Raw genomic sequence first — 19512 nt, forward strand, 5'->3', positions numbered from 1 at the left:
TATTCACAATTCTAGAACATTTTCATCACAACAAAAAGGAACCCTGTACCCTTTAACTATTACTGGCACTTGTCCCCCACACCACCCCGGCCCTAAGCAGCCACTAATCTACCTTCTGTCTACAGACTTGCCTATTACATTTCACATAAATTCAGATGTTTTAATCATTTGTCTGACTCCCCTACTTTTTTCGCAAAAGGGGAAGAAAGAAGAGCTTAGTGCCTGCAAACCAATACCAGGCGGACAATGGCTCGGCATTATTATCTAGCTATTCATTTTGCACATTTCCAAGGAAGTAACCCCCCTCCCCTGAAGGTTCACAGTCAGAGAAATGTGCGTGAATATGGGCGCCATCCTCAGGCCAGAGACCTCGGCAGAGCTACCTCCCAGGCCCAGCCCAACTCTCCCCTGGAAACCTGGGGCAGGGGGAGGATGCCGCTAGCAAACCCACCCCAGTGTGCCCTCGATCCACTGCTGGGGGCTTGCCAAGGCCCTGCGGTTTGCTCTGCCAAGAAAACATGCACAGGCTTCTCCCACTTCCCACAAAGAGATGCTCTGTCTCTGCCAGGGAAACCCCTCCCCTTTGAGAAGAGCCAGCTGCTAGTCTTTGTGGTATTCGAAGGCAGGGGCTGTGAGGTGCTGGGGAGCGTGTGGGAAAAGACAGAAAGCAGAGAGCAGAGCTGCCCTTGGCAGCAGGAAGAGACAGACATGGTTCACCTGTCGGGTGGGTCACAACGTAAGAGTCTGGAGCTGGGAAGACAAGAACTGTGTCTATCCTAGCCCCTGCCCTGACCACAGTGCCCAGCATAATGTCTGGCACAGAAAGGCACTTTGCCAGTATGTGTGCGATCAACATATACAGTGGATGCAAATAAGATGTTGCAGGATGTTGTCAAGGGAGCTGCAGTCATAATGAACAAGAGGGGTTAACTTTATTCTCCCAAGTGAATGATACACATCACCCTCCTTACCTGACTTCAGCACAGAGAGGTCAAGAGCATGGTTGTCATTTTCCACTGGGTTATAAATGCCCTACTGTCCCTTTTCTGTGTTGAATTATCCCAGGGCTTTCACTTGTCCATGTGAACTCTGAGTTCTCATCCTCTGAGCAGCTCCTTGGGAAGCAGCCAGGGAAACAGAGTTATGAAATACTGCACCCAGATCCATGCTAGGGGCCTGCAGTTGCCACCTTCACCCTCTACTGCCTTTTAACAATTGCTGGGTGCTACCAACCTAGCAGATCTGATATGTGTGCAGACAGTTATCTCCCCTGGACTTCGACAACAAACAGAACCATGAGCTACAGTGTTGAAATGATCAATATTCAAGCACTGTATCTAAACTCTGGGGACCTGGACAAGGGGCACCATGATGGGCCATGCTGGCATAGCCCAGGGCAAAGTGACAGATTCAAGGAGAAAGTTTAAAGCCCTTTCTCTTGCACCGTAATTAAGATAATAAGAATATTAGTTCTTGGTTCAAGGATGGTGCTTTAGTGCTATTGATCTCAGATTACAAAGCAAGCTTTACTGCAGTGTGTTAATTTGCCACCTATTAACTACCCTTTTCACTTTCACGCATTGGAGAAGGAAATGGCAACCCACTCCAGTGGTCTTGCCTGGAGAATCCCAGGGACAGGGGAGCCTGGTGGGCTGACGTCTATGGGGTCACACAGAGTCGGACACGACTGAAGTGACTTAGCAGCAGCAGCAGCAGCAACTACCCTTTATTTATTAGCAGGTATTAAATGCACATGAAGCAAGGCGCTCAAGGTTAGCCCGGTGTAACAGGTATTGACTGTCTGCTGGTGGGTTTTCAAGGGATGTGATAAACCACGGCCCATGCAAATCCACCCACTAAGGAGCCAAATTTCACTGACCTTTCTTTATCACTTAAGGTAAGAACCAGGGCAGGCAAGGGACTGGCCCCAAATCACATCGCACTTTGGAGGATTAGAATCTGTCGTCAAAGCATTCATTCCCGGTCTGTCGCTGGGTATGTTGCTCCTGCCTCCCCGACCTACCCACCCCATCTTATTTCCTCTCAGCATCTGTTTCCAGCCTCAAGCCTGCATACCTGCCCTTTGGGTCCCAGTCAGAGCACAGGCGAGCCACGACTGCACGGGAGGCCTCTCTCAGGTCAGAATATTTTTCCCCCCAAATTAGATAATAATAAACAAGCTCTTCCCCTTCCCTGTTCACTGGAGCTGCGGGTCCATAAGGAAAGAGGTGGTTGGTCCGAGAACTCCGAGAAGAGGCGGGACCTCTGAGTCAGACCAATCAGAGTTCAGCCCCTCCATCCTTAGGCTTAACTCCGCCCCCACGCTCTCAGGCCAGTCAGTGAAAGCCTAGACAGACGCTCACCGCCGGGGACGTGGAGGGTCTCGGAGTCCCGCGGCGGCTTTCAGACCTCCGGATCTCCCTGCTTAGGGCTGCTGCTTTATTTAGAGTATGAGGAAAGTGGAAGTCTGAGGCTCAGGAGAGACGGCGCCACTCTGCCTGCCCAATTCCTTGCACAAAGTAGGCGATGGCGTGGAGCCAGCTGATGGCTCTTCTCCCAAGAGCGGACTCTTTGGGGTTGGGCCGGTTGAAGCAACATCGCCCACAAGGGGGAAGAGCACTGTTCACCGGGAAATCCAAGGCCAACTGCACTCTGGCTGTCGCAGCCTAGGTTGGGGGAGGGGGTGGCTCCAGGCAGGTGACACAGCTCCCTACTCCAACCGCCTATCCCCACCTCCAGGGGAAGAGAGGGGCTGCATCAGCCCAGCTTCTCTGGGCCGGCCAGTCGCTAGTTTGGAGCCATTGAACAGCCGAGCTGAAGAGGAACTCAGCAACCCGAGTCCAGCCCCTTTACTTCATAGCTGGGGAAACTGAGTCCAGAGGTGGCCATAACTCACCCAAAGCCATGAGGCCAGGGAGCAGCACATCCGGAAAAAAAAAAGGAGAAAAGGACCACTGCACTCCTGCGCTCTATTGTAACTGGTGCAGGGCAAGGTTTCTCCACCTTGGCACAATTGACATTTTGGATCAGATAATTCTTAGTGAAGAGTGAAAGTGAAGTCACTCAGTCGTGTCCGACTCTTTGCGACTCCATGAACTGTCAGCTACCAGGCTCCTCTGTCCGTGGAGTTTTTCAGGCAAGAGTACTGGAGTGGGTTGCCATTTCCTTCTCCAGGAGATCCAGGGATAGAACCCGGGTCTCCCGCATTGCAGGCAGATGCTTTACCATCTGAGCCACAGCCTGTGCAATGTAACAGCATCTCTGGCCTCTAGCCAGTAATACCACCTCCTTCCCAATGTGGGATGACATTACATGTCTCCAGATATTGCCAAGTGTTCCCTGGGGGAGAAATTGCCCTCAATAGAGTGGAGAACCCACACTGCAGGTCAGTGATTCAACTTTATCATGTGTTGGATCATCTGAGGAGCTTGTTGAACAATTCAAGGGATCTGGGGTATGGCCAGAGAATCTACATTTCTAACTAATTCCCAAGCAGTGCTGCTGCCTATGGTCCATGGACCACACTTTGAGAACCCCTGGATTCTAGACTGGATTATAAACTCGAAGAAGGCTGGCCATCTGTCTTGCTCCCCAAGGTATTCCAGTGAACACTGAACCCAGTTCTGGCAGATACAGGAATCTCACCAACAGTTACTGAATAAACACTTGGGTCTGACCAAGGTAGGAGGGACTGTGACCCTTCTACAGAATCAAGAAGCAAAGAGAAAATATCGTCTTGAAGGTAACAGGTGAGCATCGCAGAGCCTCTCTCTGTGCACAGACTGGTAAACTGGTCCCATGCAGAAAGCTGGATCCAAGTACCCTCCTGTTATGGAGGAAGGGTGGAACCATGACTCCACATCCACAGAGTCCAAGATCCCAGAAGAACTAAATGTAAACTAAATGTGACAGCTCCAGAGGACCCTGCCGCCCCCCAGCCAGACCCGTGAAAGTCTCAGCAGCCCAACTCTCATGTTTTACCAACTTTATTCTCCTGGTGGGGAGAAATTCCATAACCTCTCCTTCTTACAGTCTGCAACTATGGGGGCAGTGGGACCTCGGAAAGCTTGGAAAGAAGCTGGGGCAATGCTGGCATACTGTCCAAGTCACCTTCCTTGCAGGAGTCTTTCCTGTCTTCCCCCAGCCTCCAGCTTCTGTTTCTTCTGTCCCCTCCAAGTCAGTGCAAACACATGCTTGAAGCTGGGGGGTTTGGGGTTTCAGGCCCACTTCTGGCTGGTGGGCCTCAGTCTGACAACTGGACACAGATAAGACATTGACCTTGAAGGTGGAAGGGTAGGTGGAGGGTCCCATCAAAACTGGAATTGAGGTAACAGTCCTAGAGAGAAACTAGGATGAATTAAAATGGAACAGGAGGGACTTCCCTGGTGGTCCAGTGGTTAAGAATCCATCTTGCAATGCAGGGAACAAAGGTTCAATCCTTGGTTGTGGAACTAAGATCCTACATGCCTCGGAGCAACTAAGCCACAGTTACTGAGCCTATGTGTTATGGAGCTCACACCCCACAACTAGAGAAGTGGTGCACAGCAACAGAAGATCCTGAGTGCTACAACTAAGACCTGATGCAGCCAGAGAAATAAATATAAAAAAATAATAAAAATTGTTAATCACTATAAAAACATGTAACAAGAGACTCAAACAGTCACTCTGGAAGCCTGTTTAGCAGATCGACTAAAACTGGGCGGATACCAACTCTATGACTCAGCAATTCACTCCTAAGTATAGATCCAACCAAAATGTGTCCACGTGTTCACATGTTTACCAAAAATCACAACCTAGAATGTTCATAGCCACATGATCCAGGTCTGACCTGTAGAAGCCAAAACTGGAAATAATCCAAATGTCCTCCCACTGCAATTAATGGTCTATTGATACAATGGAACACCCTACAAGGAGAACAAATAATCTATAATTACACACAGTGGCATGGATCTGTCCCACAAACAGCACTGGGCCAAAGATGCCAGACACAAAAGAGAACTCACCATATGACTCTGTTTGTATAGAGGACAAAAACAAGCAAAACTGATCTATAATAAGAGACTTCAGCACGGTGCTTTTCTTTGGACTCAAGCACTATATTGTAAACTCTCCACTGAGTGCAGTGTATAGACAGGTCTAGAAAAGAAAGGCTTGAAGAGCAAGACTTGGGCAACTGCACTGACGCAGTTCAGCGGGTGATCCTGCCGTCGTGTCCAACTCTTGCGACCTCATGGACTGTAGCCCGCCAGGCTCCTCTGTCCAAAGGATTTCCCAGGCAAGAATACTGGTAGGGTTGCTATTTCCTTCTCCAGGGAATCTTCCCAATCTAGGGTGACTGAGGACTCACCCCCAGGATGCCCTCTAATGAGTCTGGGGTGGCCATGGTCAGAGGCCTCCCCATAGCCTATATGCCACCCCTCAACTGTGGCACCCCAACCCAAGCTTTCTTTACTCAGTAAGACTAACTGACTCAGAAATCAGCCACTGGTAGCTTGATTCCTGGAAGAAGGTGGGACATTAGAGGGCAGACCTAGTCACTGGGTCCCTGGAAATGAAGTGTCGCTCAGTCCCACCATAACATAAGGAAAATGCAAACAACTTGCGAGTTTGGGGAGGCCCAGTGGCCCACTTTGGTGCTCCTATTTGAGGAGCCAGCCTGACTTTCTTGCAGAACCTTCATTCCACGGGAACCCCCTTGCCTCCAACAGCAACTCAGACTACCTTTAAGAACTGGAACATTTGGGAGTTTACAATAAGGGATCTTCTAGCATGCTTCCTTGTCTGAGTAATTCAAAGTCCAGCTCTGCCATTTACCAGTTGAAGGGCTTTGGCCAACTTCCCAAACCACCCTGAGCATCTGTGATGGTGGTGGTTTAGTTGCTAAGTCATGTCCAACTCTTGCGACCTCATGGACTGTAGCCTGCCAGGCTCCTCTGTCCAAAGGATTTCCCAGGCAAGAATACTGGTGGGGTTGCTATTTCCTTCTCCAAGGAATCTTCCCAATCCAGGGATCGAACCCAGGTCTCCTGCATATTGCAGGTGGTCTCCTGCATTACAGGTGGATTCTTTACCAACTGAGTCACCATCTGTGGTCTCATCTGTAAAATGGGGATAGTGTTAACTTCACAGGCTCAAAGCAGGTACTCCACAAATGTGTGCTTTTATCACTACGTGGAATTTTCATGCCTCAAGAGACCCCAGAGGACCCCTGTCCCTACCCCTGTTAGACGACAGGCCTAGGACCCTGCTAAAGACTTGCATAAGCAGACTGGGAGTAGGAGAGTGCATGGCATGGTCATCTACTGGCCTCCTCTCACCGAAGACAAACTTGAAGGTTAAGGAAAGTGCAAGGTTATATACCGCTTGGCTACTAGTGTTTTGCAATAGATGTCTCTGGAGGGTAGTCCCCATTCTTTTCTGTTCTGAGAAGTTACATTAGGGTGTAGAATTCTGTTTACTAAGGCTTCCTGTTTCCAAGGAAAGCTATATTTATCTCATCTGTGTGGTCAGCTCCTGCTGGTGTAGAAAATAGTCTATCCACATAAAAACATCAATATTTAGGAAATACTATGAAAAATTCAGAAGTAATACAACACGAAATGAGAGTCTCTGCTTTATTAGGCTAGCATCTGAAATTGGAGGTTAATTCATCTACTCCAAAGCTTCCAAAAATATATTTAATCTAATAGGTTGTTGTTTTGTTTTGCTTGTAATGCACTTTTCCAGAATACTGGCAAAATACTTTGCTTAAAGAATTGGGGAAGTGAGGAGCCTTTCAGAATGAAAACATTTTTTTTTTTTTTTCCTGGAGTCACAGTACCCTTCCTTAAAAAATGATTAGTTGGTCTCAAAAGGAAAATGGAGTTTTTGTTGCAAAGCAGCCAGATATTTTTAAAGACACAATAACTGGAAGATGGTGGTCATTTAGTTCTAAGATGTTGAACTTGGAGGGAAATCTAAACAATTGACTACCCTGATAAGAAACGGGATTGTATGCAACTTAAGTCCCCAAATTCTGTACCGAAGCTTTGAGCATGAGCTTATGAAACTTGGGAAAAAATCAGGAATTAGTTCAAGTTGAAACAGTTAATTGCGCAATATCGTGATCTTTACCCCTAAAATATACAAACAGAGCAATTTATTATTTCATTTTTCTTTTGTTCTTCTGGGTTTGACTTGCAAAGGACAATTTTAAATATAGGAGGTCAAGTAAAAGCGGTGCTTAGTTCTCTTTAGCATTGTTAAAAGTAAACTCAGGCTAAGAATTTCACTTAATGTAAAGTATTTCTGTTATGCTTGGGGCAGAAACACCAGTTTTAAAACAAACAGTTCACTATGAGATTGATGCTAAAAGTCAAAAGAAAACTCTGTTTGCAATTGGAATGTATAAAGTATCAAGAAGTCATTTTGCTCTTTTAAAGAAAATGAGAGAGCTGGATTGGTGCCTTGGAAAAGCAAGTATGGGTCAAAGGGCGGTTTGGCAAACACTGCCTGTGATGATGAGCTGGCTTCTTTGCAGGCATAAGGAACAAGACACAGTCTTGTGCCTGCTGAAGTTCATACTCTAGAAGGGCAAACAAATGAACAAATAACATCCCTCAAATGATAGATACAATAATATCTACACAGATGGAAGAGAAGTGTACAAAGGTAAGAGTGGTAAGCCTGCCACAAATGTTTCATGGAGTATGGGGGTCATTGAATAGGGTTTTTAGGGATGTATAGGAGTTTACCAGACAGAAAATAATGGTGGAATGGAGATACATCAAGGGAGAAAAGAGAGCATGTGCAAGGACTTCCCTGGTAGTCCAGTGACTAAGACTCTGCATTCCTAATGCAGGGGGCCCAGGTTCATTCCCTGGTCAGGGGACTAAATCCCACATACTGCAACTCAATCCTGCATGCCACAACTAAGACCCAGTGAGGATAAATAAACAAATTCACTGGGCATTTAAAAATCCACAAGTGAAAAAAGAGAGAGAGCATGTGCAAAGACATGAAAGTAAGAAAGTGCATGGAATATAAGCAAAGATTCACAATAATCTACATCCATGTTCAGTGTAAGAGTTGATTACAAGCTTTGGAGTGCAGTCATTTAATTTCTTCCTGTATTAACTGAAAGGAGTCCCTATCTTATCTCTTTTATAAATTGTCACTTCATCATGATGAAGTTGACTCAGGAGTTTTAACTTAGAAATCGTGTTTGCAATTCAGAGGACTCTGCTGTGAATTAGATCCCAAGGGGGTCAAGGAAAGGAAATACACTTGGGAGGTAAGTCTTTCATGGTTGCGTGAGAAAAAGGTGGCCAAGGCAGGAGATTACTCAAACCCAGCATTCCACCCCAGTTGCCCTTAGTGATTTGGCTGCTCCAGCAGACATGCTCCCAGATTGAGATATTGTGGCAGACTGCCAGCTATGTTTTCCTCTTCCTTCTCAGCGTTGGAAGTTTTATGTTAGTCAGAGAAGCCCAGCTAAACGCTACATTTCTTGGCTCTCGGTATGACAGGGTGATTAGGTGCTGACAAAGAGCTGGAAGTGTGTTTGAGGCAGAGCCATCTGTGATCTAGACAGAACCTTCGTGTGAATTAGGAAAAGACATCCATTCCTCAAAATACTGTCAGAAAATGAACCTAATATACTGCTTTTGTTACAGGACACCTCACTGCCATCTGCTAGAAAGCACTTGGAAATAAAAATACAAATCCATGATGATGATGATATGAATGGTTTCCTTGTCCAGTGAACAACCTGCACAAGGGTACTGGTCTTGTATGTGTGTGGAAGACTATGTAGAGAGCTCTGACTCAGCTGGAAAGCTGCACATTCTGCCCTTCCCCTTCTTTTTCATGCTTCCTGGGACACAGACATGATGGCTGGACTCCGGTAGCCATTTTGGAACATGAAGTGATCTTGAGGATGGAAATCAGAGAAGATGGGGAAAGATGGAAGGATCTTGCATTCATCATGGAACCACCAGTCCAGCTCTGGACTACTTACTTCCAAACTTCCTTTGTATAACAGAAAAATAAACTTCTATATTGTCTGAGCTGTTGTTATTTTGAGTTTTCTATTACATAAAGCCTAAAGTAATCCTAACTGATTGAGAAAGTCAGGGGGAAAAGAAAATATATCAAGTCCTCCAGGGCACATACTCTTAAGAACAAATGCTCAGTTTTCAAAATTTTCAATGCTATATACAATCTCAATGCTATAGAACATGATAAATAAACACTTTCTTGCTGCCCCAGTCACAGAAAGGTATGTTCTCAAAAGACAGACACAACACAGTAGGTGGCTCCTCAAAGTGGTATTGTCAAGAATGGGGCCATCATTCTTGAGAACAGAAAAGGATATTGTCCCACTTGACTCCAACTATGCAGACTCTTCTTTAAATAAAAACCTGGGTGAGAAGCAATTTTGTAATACCTGTCAAGATGTAAGATACAAATGACCTTTGACTCAGCAATTCTAGTTCTAGGAATTTCTGCCTCCAAAATACTGAATTTACCTTTAAGTAAAATGCCGTATGTAGAAAAATATTCACTACAGCTTTTTTTTTTTTTTTGGTAAAAGCAGGAGACCGAAACAATATAAATACTCCATCTTCCGGGACTGTGAAATGGTCTGTGACATTCATACAGTGAATATGTGCAGAAGGTAAATCTATATGCTAAAATGAAAAGATCTCCATGATAGGTAAGTGAAAAAAGTAGGGTACAAAAAAGTGTGTACGATTACTGGGTGACATTGGTGTGGACCAAAGGACACACAGAGTCATGTGGAGACCGTCAGAGTTCATGCAGACCCTGGCAACAGTGGCCTCCGGCAAGGAGGAAACAAACTTTCACTGAATAGACTTCTGTATGTCGAAAAAATCTTTTTTACCACATGCCTGAACTATCTGCCCCCAAATAAAATAATGATGCATTTCCTAAAGTATAGAAGACCACAAGAGCGACCCTTCCCTGTGATCCTGCTCCAAGAGTAAGTCAGACGCCTCACAGCACTAGAGCTGCACAAACTCGCTGGTGTGACTTCCCAGTGGCCAAGAAGCCCTTGAGACAAAGGTGAATCTGGAAACCTGGAAACCCACCGGCATCTGAGAGCTGGGGGCCTGGCAAGCATATGAAATGGGGTAAAGAAATCTGCCTGGGCTGTGGGAGACCTGCTGTCCAAACGGGACTCCTTTCTGTGCACGCAGTTCCCACTGCCGCCTCTGGACAGAGGACACACACTTGAATCTCCAACCCAGACCTGCTCTGAGCAACAGACTCAGGCACCCACCTGCCAACTTGACAGTTCCTCAATGTCTCAAAGCCTCCTCCAATGCATCTGAGTTGCACTTGTCTCCTGAAACTTTGTCTTCTTCTGTGGTTCCCTCTCCCTGTAGCTGGAAGTACCCACTTCTAACTGCCAAAACCCCAGGCGATGGCCTTGAAACCCCCCATCCTCCATTTCATCCACATCCAATCTATAGGCGACTTCCGGAAGCTCCACCTCCCAATTATACCACAAATCCACCTCCACCACCGCCAGCCCGCCCGTGTGCCCAGGTGGTGCCCCTCTCTCCCTGGACTACAGCTGGGTCCACTCACCCCTGCTCTGCCTCCTCCAGTGTGCCCTGCGGCCAGAGCGATCTTCCGGAAACCCAAATCTGACCCCATCATGCCCCTGTTAAAACTCCTAAATAGCTTCCTGCTACTTTGGGGACAAAACTGGAAAGAAAACTGGAAAAGGTCACTTATCATTCCAATCCCAAATGATGCCAAAGAATGTTCAAACTACTGCACAATTGCACTCATTTCACATGCTGGTAAGGTCATGCTCAAAATCCTCCAAGCTAGGCTTCAGCTGGGCTTCCCTGGTGGCCCAGCTGGTAAAGAATCTGCCTGCAATGCAGGAGACCTGGGTTTGATCCCTGGGTTGGGAAGGGAAAAGGGAAGAGGGAGAAGGGAAAGGCTACCCACTCCAGTATTCTGGCCTGGAGAATCCCATGGACTGTATAGTCCACAGGGTCGCAAAAGAGTTGACAAGACTCTTTCACTTTTGGAAGCGACTTTTCACTTTTGGGCTTCAACAGTACATTAACCAAGACTCTCACTTTTTGGAGCGACTTTTCACTTTTGGGCTTCAACGTTACATTAACCAAGAGCTTCCAGACGTACAAGCTGGGTTTAGAAAAGGAAGAGGAACTAGAGATCAAATTGCCAACATCCAGTGGATCATGGAAAAAGCAAGAGAATTCCAGAAAAATATCTACTTCTGCTTCATTGATTACACTAAAGTTTTGGACTGTATGGATCACATCAAACTGTGGAAAATTCTGAAAGAGATGGGACTACTAGACCACCTTATCTGCCTCCTGAGAAACCTGTATGCAGGTCAAGAAGCAACAGTTAGAACTGGACATGGAACAACGGACTGGTTCCAAACTGGGAAAGGAGTACGTCAAGGCTATGTTGTCACCCTGCTTATTTAACTTCTATGCAGCATACATGGTGAGAAATGCCGGGCTGGATGCAGCACAAGCTGGAATCAAGATTGAGATCTAGAGGGTGAGGATCAGCCTCAGGATCCTGGCGATCACGGTGGGGAGGGGCACAGCCTGAACTGGGAGACTCTCCTTCCTCAAACCAGGCAGGTGGCGAGAACCTCGCAATTAGAAAATGCTCCCTAAACTATAGAAAGCTACCAGCTAACTCCAAGTCAGCGCTCACCATGTACCTGGCCCTCGGCCAGATGCCCCAATGTCCTTCACAAGAAGAGGCCGAGAAGGTGGCCACAGCCCTGAGCCTGTGGAGAAGGCCCAGCTCTGGCCTCCATGTGGGAGTTCCTCTCTCCACCCTAAGCCCCAGTGTCCTTCACAAGAAGAGCCCGAGAAGGTTGGCCACAGCCCTGAGCCTGTGGAGAAGGCCCAGCTCTGGCCTCCATGTGGGAATTCCTCACTCCACCCTGTGGTCCTAAGTCTTCCTGACAGGGATTCAGACATGAGAACCACACGCTCCTTCTGGGAGAAGCCAGCCACTGGCCAACAATGGCGTGGCAGAGGGGTACGCTGTGGGCCCCCAGACTCCGGGCCAGAGAAAGGTGGGGCTGGGGGTCTGTGTGCCTCAGCAGGCTTGGCCCCTCCCCACCCTACCCAGCCTTGCTCCTCTGTGGGGGGAGGCACAGCCTGCAGAATGGGGATAACAGACAGCCTCCCCTCCACCTCAGGCTGGCCTGCCAACACAAACCACGAACGTTCTTCCTCAAATGCAGGCCGACAGATGGCCACATCTGGGGCTCCCAGGGCTCCCCAACCACGACACCCGATGTGGCAGAGAGCACTCAGGCCCAGGGTAGGTGGGGGAAAGCCCTGGGTGCAGGTGCCTCCCCGACTCTGCACAGCCCAGCGCGTGACCAGACTGTCCACTCACAGCCCTCTCCCTGAGCCCCAGTGGCCGGCAGGGCCTCAGGTGGACGGGGTCCATGGGTTAGGTCATCTGGGCTGGGCTGATTAGAATCCTCTGCAGTAGGGTGAGGACTGTGTTTATCTCCCTGAAAGACCTGGAGCCAAAACTGGGAGAGCAGCCTGGAGCCGGCATCTGGGAGAAAGGAAAAAGTAGTTTATAGGCAAAAACAAAGGGATGTAAAAAAGTATAAACAGTGTGGGGGGCAGCCTTCTGATGGGGCAGCCCCTGTTCTGGGTCCTGAGGGAAGGAAGACACATCCCCGTCTGCCCTGGAGAGTCACCCTGCCCTCTGTCCCCAGCTATACATGCATACACACACCTGAATAGATAGAAAGGAAGAATACAATTAGTGACCACGGATCCGATGAAAATCACGGAGTAGGGTGCCAGCTCGGCTGGTGGTCAGGTACTAATGGCCTGCTTTGAATCCTGGCTCTACCACTTGCCAGCCATAGGCCAGGTAACCTTAGGCCAGTGACTTCATTCCTCCATGCCTCAGTCTCCCCGTCTGCAAGATGGGCAGAATAAAGTACATCTCCTACTGAGTGAACAAAGTGGTCACACAGGGAATTTTTGACTGTGAAAAAAAGAGGGCATTCACTTTTTGTTTTTCAATCCTGGGAACACTAAGGTAGGGGAGACAGACCTAGGCTGAAGCTGAGGGAACCTTCCCTGAGGAAGTGCTACCTGCACAAAGGTGGGAAGTTAAGGAGGTTTCTCTGTGAGAGGGAAGAGCAGGGGGCTCCAGGGTGGATATGTTGTTTAATCACTCAGTCATGTCCGACTCTTTGCAACCTTGTGGACTATAGACCGCCAGGTTCTTCGGTCCATGGAATTGTCCCAGCAAGAATACCAGAGTGGGCTTCTTTCCATTTCCTTCTCCAGGGGATATTCCTGGACCAGAGATTGAAGCCGTGTCTCCTGCATTGGCAGGAGGATTCAGCCTGGGATAAGGAGGGGGCAGCCTCAGTATCTGACAGGAAAGTCTGGAATGGTGAAGGGGGGCCATGTGGTGGGCTGGCTGGCCCAGAGCACCTCAGGGAGGGGACGGCAACCTCCACAGATTTTAAATACCCCTGGAGCGGGGGTGGCCACAAACTCATTCACTCAACCTTCAGCCAATACTTTTAGTTAAACAACACAAGTGGGGAGCAGGCTCTCTCTCTACCCCACAGGGTGCACACACTCACGCTCAGGGAGTTTTATTTGAACCCTTTCCATCTCACGTCTGCCAATTAAAATAAGACCTGTCAAGTTGTCCGTTGGTTCCAAATCACCAAAGGAAAAACCCAAGTGGAACACAGTTCACTGCCTATGAGGAAAAAGCATTACCTTCCTGGAATTTCAATACGTGGCATTTTCTATTTGAAGAGAGAAAGACTTCTATTCAGGAGATAATAGGTGTGGGCCATATAATACACCTGTTGGATTTCCTTCCCACCATTCACCACACTCTCTCCCTTCCTCCCATCCCCAGGGTGGCTTTCTCAGCAGTGTGCTCTGGGTCTGGGCGCTTCCTCAGTAGTGTGTAACACAATAGCACTGTAGGCTGGGCCACAGCGCGGTCACCTGAGCTGGCTCTCTTATCTAAAATGCACAGAAAGGCGTCCCTGTGCTCACGTACTGCAGCCCTAAGGACTCAGGTCGGAGTTTAGAGGAATATTCTGCATTGCTGCTGTCTTGGTGGGGTCAGTCTGCTTGTGGAAATGTCTAGGTTGCAAAAAGAAATACAAAAGCTAAAAATACTTCTGGTGTTCAACCAAAGGTTGAGCAGGCAACTCGGAAATTAAGATGTTCCACCTTGACAGTATCACCGTGACCCTGAGACCTGCCTGTGGGAAGGGGGCACATAACCGGGTGAGGGCAGGGGGCCACCTCTCCACAGCTGGCGACCAGGCTGCTCTCCTGCCTTCTCACAGGGACAGCCTGGTTCACAGGGAGAAAACTGGAAAGCGGGAAAGGCCATCCATTTCCCTCCAAAGAGCTGGTAAGAGAGTCAGACTTCCCTGAGCCCTTGGCACTCATGGGGTTAATCATGGAGTTTGGCGCTGGAACCTGTTTCTCTTATTTTCCAAAATGTCCAAGTCTCTCCACTTCTGACAAGAGTGATACAACAGGAAAGCCGCACCCAGTATCGCAAAGGTCACTCATTCCGCAGGAAAAGCCAAGCCCCAGGTTGAGCTGCTGGTGGACATTCCGAGGTGGTGGTCCTCGGGGAAGGGTGAGGCACAGGCCCAGCCAGCGAGGAGCGCAGTAGGGGGTCTCTGAGCCGGAGTCACCTGGCCTCCTGCTCACTCCTGATCAGCTTCCCATTGCCCTCACGGCTCACACTGCAGACCACAGCCCAGCTAGAGCCAGCCCAATGGGCCCATAGGGGGTAAGGGGGTGCTCAGAACCCTTCCAGAACATCACTATGCATCTGGGTGCCACCACCTCCCTGGACGAAGCCCAAAGAAGCCCTGGGCTGGGCCATAGGGGTAGGAAGACTCTAAGCACAACATCTCATGTTCTACAATAACCCCGAGAAGTAAGTCATGTTAATAGTTTTTGTTTTTCTGTTTTGAAGAGATTTAAAAATGAAGCTTCAACAAGTTAAATAGTTTGTCCAAGTTAACCCAGCTTGTAAGTGCCAAAACTGCATTTTAATGCAGTCTGTTTATGAATCTTCCCAAATGTTAAAGGCAGCCAAAACGCCTGCTCCTGACTTAGGACAAGCCCCATGGTCTCCGTTTGTGGGTTAGCTACAGAATCCTCCGGAAAGTCCTTAAACTCCCCAAACAGAAGAGTATTTTTTTTCCCCATAATGCAATCACTTTCAGTCGGGCGATGGAGAGCCTAGCAGATGTGGCTTTGTAGTAGCTGGACCGTGCCCTCAACTGGGTCCTTGTGACAAGTGTCCACTGCCTGACAGCAAAGCCAAGACACAGACAATGGGGTCCAGTGGACAGGAAGACTCCCCTGAAGGTCCTGGAGCCTGCCTGGAGATAAGCTCTCCGGCTAGACTTTAGAGAGTGAAAATAGCTGCTCTCTGGTGACAAAGGATAAACCACCCTTAGGAATGTAAACAGTTATTTCTTCAGTATCCATGGGGGACTGGTTCCAGGACCTCCAAATACCAAAATCCATGGATGCTCAGGTCCCTTATATAGTCAGCCCACTGTCTTGGCAGATTCCATATCCATGGCCTCAAAACCCAGGGTTACAGAGGGCTGGCTATATACCCTTGATGCCAAGAGACTGTTTCAGTTTGAACTTGGTTTGTATAATTGCCTGTTCAGTAATACAGTGTGCAAGGGCAGGACTGCACAGCTATCTTCTTGGCAAGGGAGCGTCCAGCACTCCCCACTCAGGGAGGGAGGTGGAGGCGACTGGCTCCCTGGCAAAGCTTCGGTTCCCTCTAGGACGAACTTCTGGGGTGCCTTCTCCCTGCTGCAACTCCCCTACCTGATCACAAGCCCCCGGATCCTCTGCTCCTAGAGTTCAGGTCAAGAGCTACCCATAGGCAGCCCACAGGTAACCCACAGGGCCAGCTGGGCTGGGAAGTGATCCTTCTGCCTTAACCCTTGGCCCTCAACCTCTGCCTGGGGTTTTGTCCCGGGCCCACACCCCGGGCCTGGCCCTTCACTCCATTTGACACTGCCCCCAGTGGATCTGGCATAGGCTGCAGGTCCACCCCAGTCCCTCAAAGCTGACCATTCCCCACTAACCCATTTCCTTTTCTGAAGATCCCTTTGGATTCTTATGCACAGAATCATCACATAATAGAGTTGTAAGAAGCTTTGCAGATTATAAAGTCCAACCTCATTTCATGGATGAGGTCCACAGAGGGGACCTGACTGGCACAGTAGAGACACCAGCCAGATCTTCTCTTCCACGGCACTGGATTACCTCTCAAAGGAAAAGATCACTCATGACGGGATGTAGGGTTTGATCAGAGGTGGGGTTTGAGCATGGGATCCTAGAGGCCCCTCAAGTCACCACAGGCTTGCTCTGTGCCCACTTCAGCCCAAGTGGGTCTGCACTGGGCTCTTTCTTTGGCAGCAGCGAGCAGCGCACACTTAGCCCTGCCTTGTTTTTTTAAACCCACTTGTGTTTCATATCTTTGAATATCTCAGCTCAAGGATGGAGAACTGGAACCTGGGCAGCCCCTCCCTTCTCATGTCTGGGCCAGGATAGGATGCTGGGAACAAAGTCAAGGTGCGAGTCCACAAAGACCAAGTCTGGGCATGTTGGGTTATGTCCATGGGTGGGTCACCGTGCAGTGATAACACAGGGGCTCCCTGTGACCTCCAGCTAATGCTGGATTTAGACCTCAGACACAAACAAGGACACCACAGGAGGGGGCTAGGGGAGGCATCCCACTTCTTCCAATGATCCGATGCCCTCTCGCTAAGGGTCCCTCTGCCCAAAGAGCCCCCAGTACGTCATGTCCCACAGACCTCCCACTCCTGTAAGTCTGTACCAGCCACGGTGCTTAAGGCATAGCTTGGGAGGCAGGTGGGATCACACAGGGAGCATGTGGGTTGGAGCAGATGGTGTTGAAGTTCATCCTGGCTGCCTTGCTGATCAGTTATTTTCCATGGAAGACTTTCTTTTTCTTGGAACTGGAGGTGGGGGAGCCTCTTGTTCTCAGGCTGGGCCAGTTCAGTTTATCCAGTAGATCACTCACACCAAAGGACGCAGGTGGCAGCTTGGCCCACACTCAGCAGACAGACATAAAGTTCACCCGTGCCAGGCACATGCCGGGCATGGGGCCTTTGCACGTCCTTGACCCGGTCTACCATCACTCCAGAGAGCAGCCTGCCACTCCCTCATTCCACCTCCCCCACCCCACCCCCCACTTCTCCCTTCAGTGCTTTGTTTTTCTCCCCGGCACACATGGCTTTCTAACATACGTTATATTTTACAAATTTATCTTGCGTATTGTCCATCTTTCCCCCAACAAAACTAAAGACTCTATGAAGACATGGTCCCTGCTGAGCCCCCGTGGCCGGGGCAGAGCCTGCACACATGGTCAGTCCTCTGGATTTGCTCGGGAAACATGAGGAAGTCATCACAAAGCCCTTCTAGGTGTGGACATTTGGGAAAGAGAAACTGCTGAGCCTGCTCAGTGCTGTGCTAAGCCACTTCAGTCGTTTCTGACTCTTCGAGATCCTATGGACTGTAGCCCACCAGGCTCCTCTATCCATGAAACTCTCCAAGCAAGAATAGTGGAGTGAATTGCCATGCCCTTCTCCAGGGGATCTTCCCGACCTACGGATCGAACATACATCTCCTGCGTCCCCTGCACTGCAGGCAGATTCTTTACCCCTGATCCACCAGGGAAGCCCAGAGTTTCTTGCTAAATCAGACCTACTAGGGCTAGTGAAAGACCCCCACAAGGTCCTCAAGCCCCTACTCCCAGAAGGATGCAACCACCACACCAGAAGACAGTGTTAACTTTCCAGGCTGCGGCCGCTTCTTTTAAGTGTTAACTTTTAATGCTGAATTCAGAGGCGTCTGCAGAGTGTCACTAAAACAGGCATAAACCCCAATGTTCTCAACAATTTCCCGCAACAGCTCACATCCGATGTACCGGGTGCTGAGGTGCCGAATGCAGAGGTCCCCCCTCACCTTTCACTCCTGTTCTCTGTACAGAGCCCGCGGGGCGGGGACAGGGCTAAGAGAGGGCTGTCTGCCCATCCCCGCGTCAGGGGCCCACGCAGGCTCTGTGGAGCCTGAAGTTTATATAGTAGAGGAGAGTGAACGGGGTGGGAGGCGCGGCTTTAAAAGAAATCAAAATTAGAGTCACAACATCGTCAGAGCCCGCGCCCCGAAGGCTTCAGAAGGGCCGGGCAGGTGAGGGGCCAGAGGCTTAAGTTCCCCAGCATCCCTCCGGGGAGGGAGGCTTGCAGGAGTCTCGGGTCTCTGCTGCCCTTAGACTGGTCACATCCCTGGGCTCCTACTGCGCGGTGAACTCTCTTTCCCGGACCCACGTTTCCTCTCCTGGGCTCTGAGCTGGGCGGGGTTGGCCTTCTCTCCAGAGAGAAGAGCCGGGAGCGGGAGAGAAAAACTGGGACCGCGGTTAGAGATGGTGAGAGGACTTCTCAGCTAAAAGACTTGAGGTCGGTTTTAGGACTCCGGGAACAAAGTGCAGTTTCACTGCATGAGCCCGACGCCCCCTGGAAGCTGTACTCCCCGGGAGAGCCAGGCAAGGGGGGCCCCGCTGCGCTCCCCCGCCCGCCCGAGTCCTTTGGCAGAGTGCGTGCGGGCCTCTTCTCGGAATCCCGAGCGCCTGCGGACCGCACGCGGCGAGGCCTCGGTTGGGACCCAGCTGCGGGCGGCGGGGCAGGGGCGGCGGCGGAGGCCTGTGTGGAAGTCTCCCCAGAGCCCTGGCCATACGGCGCCCGCCGCCAGCGTCCCCCAGCCCTCGGGATCGCGTTGCGCCCCTGCACCCTGGGAGCGCCCGGGCCCCGGGAAACTGCGCACGACGCCCCGGAGCGCTTACGGTCGTCGGCTCCCTGGCTCCTGGGCTTGGCGGTCCCTCTGGCTCCGGCTCTCCGGGTTCCCCTGCTCCCGATCCGCGCGTTCCGTGACTACCCTGCGCTGACCCCGCCCGGGCTCGGCCCCCCAGCGGGCGGGCGGGGCCACCGGGGTTCAGTCCCGCTCCGCCCCTGTTACCTGGGCCACCCGGATGACTCTGCACCTTCCTAAGCCCGCCTCTGCTTTGGAAGAGGGCTCTCAAAGTGCGGCCCGCGGTCAGAAACGGTGCCGAAGTTCTCAGAAACTCACTGAATCGATAAACAAACAAACCCCAAGCTTAAGCCTTGTGTAACTTGTTTCATATTTTCACCAGTTCATTGTTATTGTATTTTACACGTGTGTTGTGTCCAGGACAAATTGGGAAATTTTAAAGCAAACAAACCTGTCTCCCCCCCCCCCCATTTATTTTTATTAGTTGGAGGCTAATTACTTTACAATATTGTAGTGGTTTTTGTCATACATTGACATGAATCAGCCATGGAGTTACATGTATTCCCCATCCCGATCCCCCCTCCCACTTCCCTCTCTACCCAATCCC

At 49.8% G+C, this 19512-nt stretch overlaps 1 protein-coding gene across 4 annotated transcripts in view; it reads right to left on the reverse strand.

Annotated features, from left to right (window-relative positions):
• The window catches only part of EPHX1 (epoxide hydrolase 1), a 37280-nt gene extending 18188 nt beyond the window's left edge, over nucleotides 1-19092 (reverse strand). The window contains exons 1-2 of one of the 4 annotated variants that reach the window (XM_043484815.1): nucleotides 2077-2222; nucleotides 972-1115 (exon numbers count right to left, since the gene is read on the reverse strand). The gene's annotated coding sequence lies outside the window, so the exon portion shown is untranslated. Of the gene's footprint in view, nucleotides 1-971; nucleotides 1116-1879; nucleotides 2018-2076; nucleotides 2227-18939 lie in introns of those variants that run through there. The other 3 variants (XM_043484813.1, XM_043484814.1, XM_043484816.1) reach the window with 3 other exon arrangements.
• Between the last annotated feature and the right edge of the window lie 420 nt (nucleotides 19093-19512).

This window comes from Cervus canadensis, chromosome 13, assembly GCF_019320065.1.
Source record: "Cervus canadensis isolate Bull #8, Minnesota chromosome 13, ASM1932006v1, whole genome shotgun sequence".
Taxonomy (NCBI): domain Eukaryota; kingdom Metazoa; phylum Chordata; class Mammalia; order Artiodactyla; family Cervidae; genus Cervus; species Cervus canadensis.